This window comes from Calonectris borealis, chromosome 3 (assembly GCF_964195595.1).
Source record: "Calonectris borealis chromosome 3, bCalBor7.hap1.2, whole genome shotgun sequence".
Lineage (NCBI taxonomy): Eukaryota > Metazoa > Chordata > Aves > Procellariiformes > Procellariidae > Calonectris > Calonectris borealis.
In genome coordinates, this window is record NC_134314.1 from 70680397 (window position 1) to 70697911 (window position 17515).

General features: G+C 44.9%; 1 protein-coding gene across 7 annotated transcripts in view; it reads right to left on the reverse strand.

The window, feature by feature from the left end:
• Positions 1–13253, reverse strand: part of TIAM2 (TIAM Rac1 associated GEF 2) — a 183493-nt gene extending 170240 nt beyond the window's left edge. For 6 of the 7 annotated variants that reach the window (XM_075146106.1, XM_075146108.1, XM_075146107.1 and 3 more), the window contains exon 1: positions 6820–6932. The gene's annotated coding sequence lies outside the window, so the exon portion shown is untranslated. Of the gene's footprint in view, positions 1–6819; positions 6933–13097 lie in introns of those variants that run through there. The other variant, XM_075146102.1, reaches the window with a different exon arrangement.
• Positions 13254–17515: the final 4262 nt, after the last annotated feature.

The window sequence follows — 17515 nt, forward strand, 5'->3', positions numbered from 1 at the left end:
AAGACCCCTTGTACCACAATGAGAACGATTTTAGAAAGCTCACATTCAGACCAAGTCAAACCCAACACAGGCATGTACTCATTGACAGTTTCAACTTAATTAGTTTAGACTGAAATGCCTGAAACTAAGCAATGTTACTTATCTGAAAACTTGAACATCTTTAAGCAAATATTGTCCCCCTTGAGATCTGATAAAGGGGAATATATACAAAATATTTTAGTTCAAATAAAACATTCCTGTTAGTTTAAAACCACAGAAAAAAAGTAAATTATTTCAACAGTTTCTTTTTTCAAACAAGATGCCTTGCAGACAGTTGGTAAAGCTTGAAAGCTTATAATTACTTAACAAGCTTTGCATTCCAAACAATGGTATCTTAATGGTTCAAGTTTCTCTTCTTTCTGCTGTCATATATACAATGATCACACAAGTTAATTATAGGGAGTTAACACTGCCAAATATCACACACTAAAATTGCGATATAGTTCTATTAGAAATCACAACAATTATGCACTAATTATTGGTACCACTACCACGTTAAAGCGCGATCTCTGTATCTATGGGCAGGTCACATCTATGGGCAGTTAAGATAAGATTTGCACCAACTGGCCTTAAATGAACGCTCTGCGGCGGGAGCACAGCTAGACTGGTTTCTTGAACTAGAATGAGAGGTGAATGTCCTATTTTTACAGGGCTGCGTTTAGTGTTTCCTTTTAAAAGCTATTTTATTAATATTGTGGTGCTTCATAAAGGAAACTAATTCCACATATGGTTAATGCACATAAACATGCCTCCTGCCTCTGAAGAGATGTAGTTTTTAAGTGACTAATATCAAAATAAATCAGCAATTTAAACTTTACAGCATCAGCTGAAGAAGACATTTTGGCATGTAAGTATCCAAACTCTTCACAGTGTCCCTGCAGAACATGTCTATAACTCTCTTTTTTATGCTCAGGGAAGATGTACACAGCCTTTCAAATGACAATGATGCAATATAAATGGTTTAATTAGAATAATATGCTCTAGTCCTTGGCCACTCTCTCGCTATAAAGTAGGAATTTCCTCTGGGCAGGCACTGCAAACCAGCCAAGCTGCGACGGCTTTTCCCAGCTCCAAAAAACGTAGTCTTACTTCCCATTCCTGCGAGACACCAGAAGGGTCTGCTAACTTCTTCGACCTGTTTCCTGTCTTCTCTCAGTCTAAATCCATCTTAACAGTACAAGGAAAACAGAAGCAGTTGTTACCATGATACAGAGTTTAAAACACTAATACGAGCTACTGAAAAGCTTGCACATTTGTACTGCCTTCTGATTTACTTTTCGAATCAAAACTAGAAGTTCGTTTCTTCGCCCAGGACGGTTTTTCTTTTTTAATTAAGAGACTTTAAAATGTGAATCTCTCTTTTTCCGGGGAAGGCATGAGAGAAAAAGACAAGATAGACCCTATTGCCACCCTAAATTTATCTTGAACCCTATACTTTGTAAAGATTGGTTTCTCTAAAACCCGATACCAATAAAAAAATTCATTTTTTTAAATTACAGTAGAAAACTATTTTATACAACCTTTCCTCTACAGTGCTTAAATATTGAGAGTGACAAAGTTAAATGCAACTTATTTCACTTCCAAAAAGCAGTAAGGAAGAAAAATAAGCAGCAAGAACGGTTTTCCTGCTTTTAATTTTTATTAATGATTCAGAGAAATTAATTTCCTTTACACATATGAGAAAAAGTTGCTGACTTGAGTAAGCAACAAACTTCTGCAACTGACTTCAGCGGAGTCCCAATTAATATCCTCAAAGAAAACATCTGTCTTCTCCTTCCTAACTGGAGATAAGAAGTTCACTTCTAAATTGCATCGTAGAGACATTTGACTAAAACTATCTTCCTCCAGGCAAAAAGTAAACATCTATAAACATTTTATACTAACACTGCAAAGCAAAAAAACAGACTAAGCACTATTAAAATGCATTCTTTTTTTTTCCTTCATCGCGTTTATAAGGAACAGGCAGTGATGCACACCACAAGGCCGGGATCTAATCAGACACGGTAAGGCCCTGTCTAGACAGGCAAAAGTTATCACAATCGGTTAGCGTGGTTGAAGAACTCCATTAAGATGCAGGGAGCAAGTACGAAACCACATTAGCAAACCACGCAGCACAGCCAGGCGACAGGACAGCCAAGAGGCCTTCTGCTACCTTCAAAATCAAGGCTCCGCTAAGGTCATCGGCACGCTGGCGTGCCGCAGCGGGGCTCCTTCGTCACCGCCGGGTTTGACAGACTACAGACGCGTGAGCAGCGGGCGACTGCGTAACCCCACGGCTCTCTGCCCCCGCCACAGTCACAGCATCACACGGGGAGAAGGAGCTCACAGGTGAGCAAAGAGGAGCCAGGCTGCTACTCCACGACGCTGTGCCCAGGCACAAGCTGACCCAGTCCCGACAGCAAGGTACCGAGCGCCCACAACAGAGAAGACACTGTTTACTCAGCAGACGAGCACCTGGTGGGAGTTTCATTCTCACCCTTCAGCCCTTGGAATGATACCACTTTTGCTTGCAGAGAAACACACTTCCCCGATGTTTGGGATATAAGCACATATATCCTAGAAATAAGAAACCCTATACTAAAGAAGAAAGAAAAAACAAACTAGACAAACTATGAAAGGAATGAAAAATTAAAGATGAGTGATAAGAATTACATCTAAAGCAAAGCAAACTTGCTTCCTTTGCTGTGATCTTCCCCATGACCTCAAAACTTTTAAGGCTTCTCAATACCACCTATTTGCTTTGCAAACTGCATATCACAGCATAGTTGATTCAGCGGCAAATGTGATAAAACAAAAACACACGCAATCTATTTATTACTCTTACTTTATTAGTCTCTTTCAAATAATTGATTTTAAAATAAACAAAGAAATAGACAATTCTAAAGAGAGAAAGGAGGCAATGAGATCACCTAGGAAATCGTTATCTCAACGTCTATAGACAGGAGTCCTTCTAAATCCAGACACTCCAACATTTAATCATGGCCCACAAGAAATAGAAACAAAGCCCAGAGAAGTGCTCATATTTTAATTGCCACCAACAGTAAAACCTATTTTCAGCTATGCAATCCCAAGCAACGAACTACAAGCTTTACAACTGCTATTAAAGGTCTCACAAACCATTTGGTGAAGAGGAGTAAGCATATACTTCTGCAGTTACACAATACGATACATATGCTTTTGGGAGGGGAGAGGAAGGGGGAGGAAGCTATAAACTATCCACAATCCACCAGGGAAAATCTTCCGTCTTTGAATCAAGAACAGGCTTCATAATAAATTCCTTAGCTATTGTATTATATAATCTCATTGGTAGCATTTGTCCAAACTTTTCCAGTGCATTACTTTGTGTCGCTGCAATTCAGTTTATAGAGGGGGGAAAAAAATCCCACAGAGAATTTGACGGTATATGCAGAAACTGTTGTAACTTTTCTATTCCATTATATTATTATTCCATTTTCAGAAGCAATGCACTTCACTTTGGCACGGTCAGAATCTCACCTTTGGCTCTAAATGATATGGCAACCCTGCCGATCTATAAGGGTGTTTCACAGCAGCATGAAGGATCCTTACTGATGTGCCTATGCGCTATCAAATGCAAGGTCTGAGTTGAATTTGTCACTGCAAACGCGAGCAGACAGCGCAGGGAGCTCACTAGTGCACAGGCAGCCGGCAGGGCACCCACATCACCCTCTGCAGGCACCTCACCGGAGGCGATTCAGCAAGACCTTCAGCAGTGCTTGGTGGTAACGCCACCAGCCGAGCACGGAAGAGCTCAGATCTGGCTAACAAATGCAGGTTTTGGAAGCACATCTGCAAACAAAAGGACAAAACAGTCCTTCAACCAACTCACGGTCAGCCCCATGAAGAGCTGCACCATGGCGTAAGGGGAAGAGTGCCATAAATCAATACCATCAAGCTCTGCATGCAACCATATGGCCTACCTCCCTTTTGTAGGCAACAAGTAATAAAAACTAATTATCATCAGCACTTGCAGCAACAGTTATTACTTCCAGATAGTCAGAATACTTACAGTAGGGATCTAACATGAGACAGTGAGTGTTCCCCAGGACCTGAGCCCTACATGAATACCTTTCGCCAGCTTTCCAAGGGTCTGCAATAAGGGGAATGGAAGGAGCAACCGCACTATCAACATCATCTGAAACTGCACTGCCACTAAAAGGGGTCTCACAGCACCCTCCATCTCTGGCCATGGATTTCCACCTCCTGTCTTGAGGCCACGCTATTACAAGTGTTGAAACAGGAGCAGTTCAGTCAGTATACCGATGGGTCTTTTCACTTGTGAGAACTAATTTTCAGCCTGATCAGTGACCTGATCTGACTCACACCCACTAGAGCCAGCACAAGTGATGTGTTGGGACGATGTAAACCAGGAGGGGAAAGGCCGGATTCCCCACCTTCTGCTGGAGCGAGGATTTTGCTGCCTTACGCTGGGAACCAGTTTCTACTTTTCAACCAGCTCCGGGATTGAGAAACACACACAGCTTATTTCACCCGGCGGATCAGCACCCATTGCTGTCACAAGCCCATGTGATAATTACTTATTACTACAAGTGTCATGACAGCCTGTAAAGCTTCTGGCTCTCCCTGTGCGTTAAATGCTAGACAGACACACTGCAAAGAACAGCAAAAACCTGTAAGAGCTTACAAACTCACACAGTTTTTATAAACCCTTGCACATTGTGCTGTGCTATCTACAGTGTTTACTGTTGTCCAAAGCAACAATTATGCAAACACTTGGGCACTTGCTTAATTTTTCTGTTACAAACCACTCCATTACGCTTAATGGATTAATTTGCAAAGGCTCATTTTTATCCAGGGAGGGAAGGCTCCCGAGGCTACATGCAGAATCACTGGACAGGCTCCCAGGGGAGGCAGGGAAGGGGAGAGGCAGCTGGGAGCACCTACAGTCACACTGCAGCTCCACAAGCAGTTTTGGCAGCAATGTGAAGTTTTGCCAGCTTAAAAAAGCAGCCCTACCTTCCCCACACCCTCTTTCCTCTTCTTACCCCAGAGTGAACCAAATCATGGCACTGATCCAGGTTAAAATTAAATCTGTTTTTTGCTTGGTGCCTAGATCCAGTTCACCGCAGGGCAGCATAAGCATTCCTGCTGGTATGAATGGGGAAAAGAGGCAGAGGTAGGCAGGGGCTGCCAGGGTGACACCAGGTTATGCCAGTTTAAACCACCCAAAGCACAACCATACCTCGACACTAGCTTCAGCCCTGTTACTCTCATCTGACTGTCACCGACAGTGGAGCGATAAGGGTGGTCCTCCCCGCATCTCTCTGCCCTCTCCCCATGGCACTGGGGCTCAGCAGCTCTCCCAGACCCTCCTCTGGGAAGCCAAGCAGCAAAAAACTGCTGCAAAAAAATGTTCTGGCTGGGTTAGGTTTTTGCTACATTGGCGCCCAGAGCTGGCTTTCCACAGAGTCAGATGAACTGGTGCAAGGGAGAGGGTCATAGCAGCTCATCCCAGCACAAAAGCATCCAGAGCAAGATGTCTGTATTTTCCCCAACTCCAGAGAGCAAGCCTCTCCGGGACCAGCCGATGCCTCCCATGGGGACCGATTACAGAAGTAAACCCAAATACATAGAGAAATATTTGTAGGATTTTAAGTTTCACTCATGCCAAAAACATAAAAGGACATTACTGTAAGCTAAGTTAGATAAAAAAGGGTCATACAAAGTACTGGTTTCCTTTCACATTCTTTGCACATACAAAGATCCCAACGGTTCCAGTGGGATTTTCTTGTATAGCTTTACTGAAAGCTGATTAAAGAAAATGACCATTAATCCCGCTGTTAACTTAAAACGTTAAATTAATTTCAGTGGGAATTCTGGATGTGTAGGGAACCCAGCATGGTACCCTTGGATTCATACGCACAGCTCTCTTGGGAAATGACAAGAGCCCTGCGGACATATAAAAAGGCAAAATTTACTCCACATTATTAAAACTCAGTACAAAAATTATCTTCAGCAAGCCGTCTTCACCAGACTTAAAACTATTTCCACAAGCCTGACCTTTTAAAATTGTCATTTTAACGCCATTATTTCCCTTTTTACCTCTTCCTTTGAAAGCTCACCTTCCAGTCATCTTTAAACCAAGATCTGCAACAGCAAACCTTTTCGTTTTGCTAAAATTTTGATCTGTGTTTTCTCAGACTGCTGAGCCCTCCGTTGCAACGACTACCTCTGACGGAGTAAGGCTTCCTAGCAAACACTCATTAAAGAGCCGGGCACAGACACACGCATGTGGCAGCCGCCGGACCCGCTGCAGGGGCTCTGGAGGAGCCCAGGTGCCCCGCGTGTCGCCGAGGGGCGCCAGCCGCAGCAGCGGGGGCGGGGGAGCGCCCGGAGCCGGGGAGCCCGGCGGCCGGCAGCCCCGCTCGCTGCCGGGCTCCGGCGGGCCGCCCCAGCTGCTCCTCCCTCGGCGGCTCGGGGCAGGCTCCCCCGCCGAGCCCCGCGCGGGGCGCGGACCCCTGCGCGGCCGCGGCTCTTTGTTCGGCGGCGCCAGAAGCCGGAGCGGCCGCGCCCCGCGCAGCCGGGCAGGACGCGGCTCAGCCCCGGGGGCGCCAGCGGCGGGGCCCGCCGGACGGGGCGCCGGGAGCCCGCGGAGCCGGGCGGCGGCCAGACCCCCGCCCGCGGCCGCGGAGCCGCCCGCAGAGACGAACAGCAGAGGACAGGTTTCACCACGCACGGACAGACGGACGGACGGACGGAAGCTCCTGCCGGGGGCTGGCAACCGGCCGCCCCCCGCCTTACCTGTCCGCGGGTGCGGAGCGCCGCAGCCCCGAGGACTTTGTCCCGCGCCCTCCGCGGCACGCCCGGCTCCCGGCGGAGAAGTTTCTGCCTCTACTTCGCTCCTCGCACCGGCGGCGGCGCTTCCCCCGCCCGCCCCCTCCGTCCCTCCCTCCCGTCGGGGGCGGTGGCGGCGGCCCGGAGTGCGGCCTGACCCCGCCCCGCGGCTCCTCCGGGCTGCGGCCGGGCCGGGCCGGGCCGAGCCGGGCGGGCACCGCGGAGCGTCCGCACGTCGGTTCCGAGCGGCGGAGGCTGCAGGTACGGCCTGGGCAAGCAACGAAGCTGCCGGACTGGCAGGTGTGCCCGCCCTGGCAGTGCCCTGGGAGGGGCGGGGGGTGCTCACCTGTGCCCGCCGGGTCCCTGCAAGGGCAGGCAAAGGGTGCAGGATCCGGGCGTTGCCGCCCCATCCTCCTCCGTTTGCCTAAGCGAGGCCTCCTGTGTTTCAGTCTTCGTTTATTTACAAACTTACTGCAGGTTATCTACCCTGTTAATAAAGCAGCAGAAGAAATTAAACCCAAGAGTAACCTCACACCTTTTGGGTTTTTCCCCACACAGGTTTTTAATGGAAGAGAAACCACCAGGGAGAGCTCTTCCAAGAGGGGCTCCAGAGCAGAATGAATTGCAAAGGGAGCGGCTCCAGCAGCACAGATGCAATTCTTGCGGCTGTTCAGGAAAGCTGGGGCAGGCCGCTGCCCCTGCGCAGCCGAGTCGTAAAAGCACAGAGGAGCAGGCACGCCATCTGCAATTATCTGCTGTGTTCAGTTCTTCTGATGTATTTATTACTATTATTGCATTGTGCAAGCACAGTTCACTTACATGTTATATTACATAATTAACTTTTGTTACGTTGGTAGCCCTGTCATTCTCTCCCCAGGGGAGATGCGAGCCTGGGAAGAAGGGCTTTATTTTGGGATAGTCAGTTGCTTTATTTTTTTTCCCTGACAATTTTTGTTTGTTTTGATTTGGTTTTGTTTACCCATCTTTGGTTTACAATATACCTACTAAAAGTCACATTTATCTGCTGTACTGTGCATCTGTGAGTTCTAATCCTACAACGAGACCTGACTGCTATTGCCCCTGCTCCAGATTGCTCACCCAGCATACATAACAGGAGAAATACAAAAGTGTAAAGGAACAATGCATTTCTCATCAAAAGAGTAGATCAAAAAATGTTCTTTGCATTGGAAAACAGCATAGTGAACATTGTGGTGGCCCTTTGTTCCTCAGCCGGTTCATGCCACAGCCAGCCCTTAAAGTTTTGTGTCTTCCTCAGGCAGGCTATACCCTATCTGCAGAGAGGTCCATTGAGTCAGAGTAGCAAAACTTTAGTGGAAGTGAATCTCTATGGGAGGCTGGAGTGAGAAGCAGAAGACATATGCTCATGGTAGGCTCAGCTTCTTAGGCAATATTCTGTGTTAGTTAAGAGTTTTCTGCTGGCTTTGTGCCTGCAATTTCATTTCTGTCGTATAGTGAGAGATGGAGTCATCAGAATCATAGTCTGTCAGGAGAGAAGAGACTCTTCTGGCCAACAAGTGCTTTCTGTCAGAAAAAACTACCTGTGCATAGTAGGATGCCTAAGTGCATTGTCAGTGCGGGTTACTGACAGCACTCCTGCCCTACAAACTAGCTTAGCCAATTGTGATTATGACATTTTAATGAAGAAATCTGTACAGTGACTATGAACTCTTCAAATATAAAGCACTAAATAGTTTTAAGACTAAAATGAGTGGCATCTCCCACTGGTATGGTTTCTCCTGCTGATCTTGCAGAGGGCGTTTAAGCAAGATGTACTCTCTAGAGAACTAGGAATATACCTGGTCATCATTACTGATGGAAGGAAGCAGAGGAACATTGCAAAGCTATTAGAGCATAAGCATTTTTCATTACGTGAAAAGAAATGAAAGAGGTATCAGGCAAGTATCAGTCAAAAATCAGGTTCTTTGTTGTGTTTAAGGTAATCATCCAGAAAAAAAGGAGTAGACTTTCCAACACAGGATGGAGAGTCTGCTGAAGGTTATGCAAAGGAGCCATCTGCACCATGCTCTGGTTTAACCAACATCTCTGTGGACAGGTGTATCTGTTACATAATTAGGACATTTAATTTGGGATTGGGGTGTTCATCCTGTTCCAGATCACCTTCTCCTTCCTGGGGACAGTTTTTCTCCTTTATATGCCTGTCATTAGAGTATCGCCTTGCTTACGTGCAACACCCCTCAATAAAGATTCTAGGGACAGGCTTCCAGCTGGTGTCCATGGTGTCGGCTCTATGCACCGAGCAGGAGATGGAACAGAACAGACCCATGGAGAACTGTTGGAAACAATCAGTGGCAGTACTGCTAATATGACATAAGAAAAAGTCATACAAAAAGTCATATGGAAGCCCTTAAAAACTATTTTTAATTCAACAGCTAGCTCTTGAACTTTCAGGATCATGCCAGAGTTGTGTTTCCAATTTATTTTTCACAGTCCGAAGAGCTAACTACTTACTTTTAAAAAGAAATGAAAGCTTGAAATTGTCTTGTATTCAAATGACCTCTGGAACCAGGGATTTAAAACCAAACTATCATAAAAACAAATTATATCATAAAAAAATAGTAATATCTGTGGCATTGGTAGCACTACAAAAGTGGTGATGGAGGCATTAATGCCCCACTGAGCCCTACAGCTTTATTCCGCTGTAATAGATTATGTTTATAGTAAACTCATATTAGTAGTAAATCCAGTTTGTAGTGTACTCCAGGGAGGAAAATCTTTACTTTTGCAAAGTGCTGAACCAGTTGCCTATCAAAAAAGACACAAGAGTCATACCAGACACTTCCATCTGCTGTCATGAATGTTTAACGCTAGTATCACCATCAAATGCTACATACTGTAAATTTACTCTTAAGACCACCATTAAAATTCTTGAAGGCATCACGGAATAGTATGTCCCTTGCAGACTCACATATTATGATGTTTTGCAGTCTCAGGCCCAGTCCTTACCTCACGACTCACTCAAGCAAAACGTCTATTGAAGTAAATGGAAGATAGACATGGGCCAAAATCAAAATATGGATAGAAACACTCTGGTCTTTTAAGGCAGTTTGGTTCCTTAAGTGGACCCAAAGTTTGCTGTTCACAGCTTAATTCTCATGTGAGATTACCAAAGGACTTCCAATGGGCCTTTGCCCAGCGGTGTCCTGGCTAAGTAGGCTTTAGCAAACACCATCTGTGGCTGTTCCTCGTGCACACCAGGTGCCCAAGGCACACAATAAAGTGCTATTCTTGTAAGAATATTCAGTTCCCCCTTTGCCCCCTGTATTCCTTGGTTTTCCCTCTCAAGGAACTGTTGTGTTAGATGTTTCTTCAATCTTAGCTGCTTTAATCCTCCTCCCCTTTGGTTTGCTGTGGAGCCGCGTGTCTGACTGAGTCAGTGCTTGCATGGATTTTCTCTCGGTGGTTGGTGTTCCTGCTTGTCCTCCAAGCGTCTCTCTCTCCCTTTTAAGTAGCGAAATCCTTTATCTGTCCCCTCCTGACCTCCCTGCATGTCTGGCTTCTGGGCATCTGCTTTACTTTTGTTTCTGCTCCCCGGCAGCCGTCCTTGTCCCACCTGGCCACGGTGGCAGGTCATCGTTTGGTCTACCTCTGCCTGTTCCCGTGGGAGCTTCTGGGACCCCCACATCCCCAGCTCAAGGGGTACAGACTCTGGAGCTGGCATTCCCTAAATTTCAACTCCTAAACTCATGGTATTCTGCCAGTCAGGAACCTGGGACTCCTTAAATATTTGGCATCCCTTCTATCTCACCTACTCTTCTCGTCAATACAGTATGGAAGCATGCAGACAATTTCCAGCTCTGTTATTGGAAAATTGTATACATTATGCAAATCATCAGATGGCCAATGCCATATATCCTCTGCAAATACACTTTCTTTCGACATACTTAATGAAACACAGTCTCCAAGACTATTTGTCTGTAATTAAGACAGAACACCTTTTCACTGAGGGTAAATTAGTAAAGGTAAATTAAAGAATGTGAAGATGTTTCTCTTCTACTCTTTGCATGCACACACATGCACACATACACACAAACACACTTAGGGAAAAATGCCTATCTCCGATACATAACCTAATCAACATTTTGGCTTCAGGTACCCCCTCTACTGGCCTTTATGCATCTGTATTAACAAAGGTACTTTAAAAAGGAATTACTGATGATGCTGGCTCATAAACAAAATTAGCCACGCTAATAAAACTACTACAAAGGATAAGTACCTTTACCAACCCTGCAGAATGGTAATTTCAGAATTATTTGCTCCAAACATATATTCAGACTCAAGATATTTTTTAAATGTTAAGAGATGTCCAAAGCTGACAGAGCACTGTAAAAATTCCCAAGAAAAGTAGCATCTTCAAAACATAGATGTCTGTGGATGGGATGTTGTATTAATTCCTTTGTAATTTCCAATTTGTTGATGTAAAAACTTCCTCCTTTTTGTATTTTTCCGCATCAAAAACAAATTATGAAAAACCTATTTATTTATCACTCTCTGTATACTATATAGATACAAATATACACATAGGTCAATATTTTGAGGTTATGCATTGAAACTTCTAAGGAAAAATGCTATTTCAAAAATAAATTATGAAAAATTCCAGAAAGATAAAATTAAATATGTGATAGAAGCAGAAGTATATACAGAGGAAAACAAACGAAGACATAAAACTTAGATAACAGTTCCATTAGAGGCATGCTCAACATCTGGAAGACCTATACTGAAACCTGCGCTGGCCTCCTTGACATCAGTGGGACTGGGCTTTACCAGCCAGAAGCTTTCAGCAGGAAGGTGAAGCCATCCAAAGCACGTCCAAACCCCAGAGGACCCACCAGTTCCAGTGCAGGTGTGGAAAGGGACTGGAGCTGACCTAGCTGCGGGGCTGAGAGGCCTGGCGAGTAACATCTGCAGATCTTCTAAACTATAAGAAATTGAGCTGTGACAGTTTGAGAGAAAAAAAGTAAAGACTCTCCCACTCACCAAGCAGCTTTTATTAATTACTAAAAGAGAAGTTATGTATTGTTCAAGCAGCTGAAGTATAGTTTAAGTCAAGATGTTACATGTAAAGGACTAAAGGTATCTGTCTTAAAAAAGATAGAAAAATAGGGAGCTGCTCTGCAGCTTTATCACTTTAAAAACAGCAGAAAAAGCTAGAGTGGAAAGAGGAAGCTGATGGGCTCGAAGAGAAAATGAGCAGCAAAGATCCAAGCTCCCTAAACACCTCTTGTTCATGACCCTGTGCAAGACTGACCTCAGACAAGGCTCATGGCATTATTCTCAGTGAGTATTTTCCATGTGACTGGGTATCCGGGACTATATCACTGCAAGACAATATCCGGGACTATGCCACTGTGCATTGGCAGTGCAAATAAAAGCAATGACATTGTGCTCTTTAAAGTAATCAATACACAGGCTAATTTCTGCTGCACTTAATCTAAAAACTCTTGTGGTTCCTGCAAGCACGGCCCCTCCTGCCCTGCACTCACCGGGCTGCGTGCGTGGCTTAGCTTACCACCAGTCTTGTATTATTTCAGAGCTCCTGGCTGTTAATGCATGCAAACAATACAAGAATAAAAATGTTTTCTCTGTCCTTTAGCCATTGCACCGGCCAGGACAGTCAGGGAGCAATGCACAGCGAAGCGTGCATGGAGCCTCTGAGGGACCCCCCTGCACGACGCCCCCGAGCCGGCGTGCCTTCCCTCGGGCGGGAGAGGCTCGCCAAGCCTGTCAGGTCCTCCTCTCCTGAAACCCTCCTCGCCTGCAGAGAAAACACCCGGTCAAAGTCTTCAGCAAACCGGCGCTCCAAGGCCAATCTGGGATCCTAGCATTTTTCTGGCACATCAAATCACCCCCAGAAGCCCTTGTCTGAAGCCTGTAAAGCCAATGCAGTTTTACAGTGAATTAAATCAGATTCATCTTAAGCCCAAAGGGGTGCATTTTCATTTTCAGAAATGACCCTTATGTGAGTGCATCCTCTGGTGAAGGCTGTTTGCCCTGTTAGGCACCAAGGGAGGGGGAAGGTAAAGAAATGGCAGCCTCTGGAAAACATAAAGTCATGCCTAATTTCACAGTTTCCAAAAACTCTACTGAAAAGCTCCCTGTGTTCGAGGCAAAGCCAGGCCCCTCGGCTGCTTCGAGATGCTAATTTCACTTAGAGATACCAATTTCACTTAGAGATACCAAAACTTTGGGTTTTAGCACATACTTACATTCTCAAAACATTGATGGGGAGATGACTGGTGGGACGCCGTATCAAAGTCTTTCTCAAGCTTTTATCACATTTCCACATTATCATTTTTCAAGTCAGAAGTGGCAGAACCGCCAGGACTGCTGACACAACCCCTCTCTCCTAACCAAAACGAGACCAACGCTTCTGCTGGCACTGATATGGTACAAAAGATACCGCAGTCACAACATATCTTATCTTCCACGGCAGGGTGTTTACAGTCTCTCCACTTGCCTTATTGTATTAGCACATGCCAACCTGCAAGACAGCTCCTAAAAGGGACTGTGCTCTCCATCGCTTCATTTAGGTGTCAGCATTTAGTTTCTGTGCTCATTCAGTCTTTTCTTCTTCTCCTTCTATCGATTCCTGTTGTTACAGTGGGCAGTGTATAAATCCAGTTCTCTTGTGAATTCATTTGCCCCTCACTGCTAGGAAAAACAAAAGGGTAAACTCCCCTTTCTCCCTTGGTAGCAGGAGACATGACTCCAAATAGAATGAGGGGGCAGTTTTATTATATAGTAAGATGATTTTTTTTATACATTAACTTCATATAAAAAAGCGTGCTGTTTAAAGGAACTTTTGCATTTGTACTTTCTTCTTCGCAATTTCAGAGCTGTATTTCTTATCTGTAAAGAAAGCATGTAAGTAAGGTCATATGACTAATGTTGCAGATTAGTTTTCCTTTAAGTCCTCAATAGGTGCCAAAGCATGTTTAACGTATTAGTTTAAAATGCATAATCAATGCTTTCTTAAAAATACCTTTCTTCATACAGACATGGCTTTGTAAACTGACTAGAACAAGGTCTCGCTTCTTCATACAATCAATACTAAGTGGCCCAGATTTTTGGCATGAACTTTGAGGCACTGTAAAAATGTATAATATCACCACTCATTTCCATGGTTTTCATCCCCCTCTTCCTGTCTATCCCAGCATTCACAATCATGGAAGAGCCAGGCAGTTGTGACTTGGTTTTTACATCGATTCACTGCTGGTTCAAAAAAAAGGGTGTGTTCTAATTAGGTTGCAGGTTTTAATAGACCGAAGAATGTGCCTACGTGTTGTCCTGAACCAAGATGTCAAACAGAGTCCAGCCCTGAACTGCCAACATAAGCTCTGGTGCAGACACAGAGTTTCTTTGGAGGCCTCTTATCCAAGCACTAACTGTCTCTGAACCTTATTAGCGCATGAAATGCAAAGAAGCAGGAAAAGTATCGTGCAAACTCTGACCACTTGTACAGGCAAAGTAGAAGGCTGTGTGCATCTCGAAAGCTAATGGTTACTTAGAAAAGTCCAAAATAAAACCACCCTGGCCAGATACAGACATGGGTTGAGAGATACAAGACTGCATATATCAAAAGACTCCTAGATATGTCGTGCATTCTAGCTTAACCTAGTATACATGACTGAACTGCTTCCTGGAACAGGAAAATTATACTATTGCTCTTTCTTATGTACTGTAGCATTTGGACTCATGGATCTGCCCAGCAGTGACTTATTTCTCCTGTTTGCCAGCAGTTGCTCCAGAAGAGTGCTTGCGTAGAGAAAAGGGTCAGCATTACGTGGCTGAGAGGCAGGCTGGTATCCTTTTACATAATAAGCCTGTACACTGAATCCCAGACCACAAGTTTCTGCAGCAGGCAGATTTTTCATAATTAAATTCTGATGAGGAGCAGAGCCTTTAAAAGGGTTGTGCTCCTCTGTGCTGTTGCTTTGCAGACAATCATGGAGCACGACAACAAGGGTCTAGTTGTGTGTGACCCACGAAACTGACTTTTACTGATTTACACCAGGCGATCCAGAATTAAGGCAAGGACCCAATTTCCCTGGTCCTCCATTTTAGGTTCACGCTGTAGATGTCATTTTCAGGCCTTTTGAGGGCTGGCAAAAGACAGACTGGCTGGTTTAGTTGTTTCCCTTCCTTCTTAGGGGTTTTATAGGGGTTTTCATCACCACGAAATCCGAGTACCTATTTCCTTTTTGATTTTCAGAGGAAGAGGGGGGCACGTGGATAATTCTGGTGGAAAGTTTGGTGGAGTCCTTGCCAGCACAAGGAATTGCTAGAGGAAGGAGCTGGCGGGAGGCGAGAGCTGACAGTGGGTTCAAAGAGGACTGTTTGGTAGGAAACTAGGGGAAGCTGGAAGCTGCAGCCAATGCTGTAATTAGAGCACATCCTGAGCAGCAGCCGTGGATCACACTGAGGACCACAAATGAAGGTCCTGCGAACATGGCAGAGATGACACTTCATGGTGCTGACCACTTGCGTTAGGTGACGCTGTGATCCTTTTTTGCACATCAGTCTCCACACGAAGGGGGTAGTTTTACATGGAGTGACTCACAACCCACACTAGCCAGCTAATTGCACCTTCGGCGTCTGAGTCAGGAGGAGTCGTCAGTAAGAGAACAGTCCCCAAGAGCTGAGGAGGGAAGGTACTGCTAGGTTGTCAGACCTTTGGCAGGCAACTGCCTTTTATCTTTCCCTTATGTTCACCGTGCTTAATTTACCAGGTTTTTGTCTCCTTTGCGGTTCTAATCATTCATTACCTCATTCCTCTGCTTTGAATAACCAGATTACAGGCACTCATTATCAATTCATATTTATTTCTTCTTGGCTAGGTATTGTATTCTAGATTAAAATTATCTTCTGGTATTTTGCTTCTCACATATTCATAGACAGCAAACATATCCCTCCTCAAAGACAAGGATTTGAAAGAATTTCCTTTGGGAGAAGTTAGTTTTTCTCCTCTTTCTGAAAAGATCAGCATTGCCGTGAAGGTACAGCTTGCTTGTCCACCTGAGGCACTAGAAATGAGCATTGCTACTATGTCTTTGACATTCCAGCAGAGCTACCCCAAGGATGAGCGAGCACCTCAGGCCACTTTGAGGGCTTGCCGGTGAGAAGGCAGGTCTCTGCTGCTGTGCTCCACCCAGGGCTTGGTGAGCACCAAGCACACCCAGAGGGATGTTAGATAAGTACAACGTCTGGCCAGAGAGAGGGAGGGCTGAAGCCAAGCATAGATGGCTTTTGGAAACAGAAGGGAAAGCAAGGACAAGTCTATGTGGGGTGTGTTTTACTTATGAGTCTGGACTGTGCGAATAAGAGGAGAACTTGGCCTCCTCTTTGCTCCTTTTTGGGAGCAGAGAGGAAGAACGGGCTGCAGTAAGATGATGCCAAGTAAAAAAATGTCTGGATTTAGCAGGACTGGATCCTGCTGGTGGTTCTCAAGGGCCAGGGCTGACCAGCACACATGCCTTGTCTTTCTCTTAACCACAAGTCTGGTTGAGCATGTTAATTTGAGATTGAGGGGTGTGAAGTCAGTATTAATTAGAGCACAGCATCATATCCCTTGGACTGCATGGAAGTTGATGTGACAACAGACCTACGTCTTACCTCTTGGCACGAACCCTCTTTGGTACTATTATATTATGAAGTACACAGTAACAATGAACCCATAGCAACAACGGCATAAAACCCAGATCTGTTAATCACAAAGCACAAGCGAGAAGTTGGTTTTTTTTTTAACATTGCTAGTTTGCTTTTGGTCTGGTTCCTAAGGAAACAAGACTTATGTGAACTGCTGTCTATCTGCCTGTCCATCCGTTTTCCTTGTCATCAGTCCTGCTACCTGCAATACCTTTTGAACTTTAATCAGTTTCAAACAAATGTAGTGAAAGAGATCTCAAAGCTGCGCACATTTAGTGTAAATCTGTTAAGGAGATAGAGAAGTGGCCACATTAACGCTGCTAGTGATGGAAAGGCAGTCATCACCATTTGGCTTGTTTGCTCTGAAGGGATTAAGGAGAAACAGTTGGCCAATTAGCACTAATGTAAATGGCTGCCTAAACAGCAATTTCTGCATGGCTTCTGAAAAAGCCACAAAACACACTGCTTTCTGCCCAGCTGCTGGGATAAGTAAAGGTAGAAGACCTGTGAAGGAGCTGGAGGTAGTGGAGAATTGGCCTGAGGGAGCTGTTAGTGATACATGGATGTAGAGCTGATGGGGACACAAAAAGGAGCTGCTCATACTGTTTTGGGAAGTGGGAATGAATGTAGAAAAAAATGACACAAGTTTTTAGGGAGTACAGCAGAGATCCAGAAAATAACCCACTACGACAGACGATATCTCTCGCCCAGCTGCTTCAGATTCATTCCCTTGCAGAATTCCAGCAAAATCCTCCTTGCTATGGAGGATAGTTTCATCACTGCATCTAGTAATTGCATTTGTTGAAAAAACCTGTCAAGATTTGACTGCATATTTCAGTTTCCATCTTGTATGCGCTTTGGAAGCTCTTGAAAAGCACCAGCCTTAAATATTACATGTTGGCTTGAGTTCAAAACCTAGGAGCAGTTTAGGCCCCTTGGGGTTTTTGCCTTTTTTTCCCCCACTCTCTCAGACTCACAT